General features: G+C 51.0%; 1 protein-coding gene across 2 annotated transcripts in view; it reads right to left on the bottom strand.

Annotated features, from left to right (window-relative positions):
* The window catches only part of LOC116695341 (uncharacterized), a gene marked incomplete at its 5' end in the record, with an annotated part of 18,099 nt that overhangs the window by 13,814 nt on the left and 3,981 nt on the right, over nucleotides 1–304 (bottom strand).

Raw genomic sequence — 304 nt, forward strand, 5'->3', positions numbered from 1 at the left:
TCTTAGTGTATTACCAACAGTAACCTTGGAAACGGTGGTCCAAGCTCTTTTCAGGTCCTGGACCAGCTCCTCCCGTGTAGTTCTGGGCTGGCTTCTCACCTTTCTCAGGATCACTGAGACCCCCCGAGGTGAGATCTTGCATGGAGCCCCAGTCCGAGGCAGAGTGACAGTCATGTTTAGCTTCTTCCATTTTCTAATGATTGCTCCAACAGTGGACCGTTTTTCACCAAGCTGCTTGGACATGTCCCTGTAGTCCTGTCCAGCCTTGTGGAGGTGGACAATGTTGTCTCTAGTGTCTTTGGAC

This window comes from Etheostoma spectabile, chromosome 9 (assembly GCF_008692095.1).
Source record: "Etheostoma spectabile isolate EspeVRDwgs_2016 chromosome 9, UIUC_Espe_1.0, whole genome shotgun sequence".
Lineage (NCBI taxonomy): Eukaryota > Metazoa > Chordata > Actinopteri > Perciformes > Percidae > Etheostoma > Etheostoma spectabile.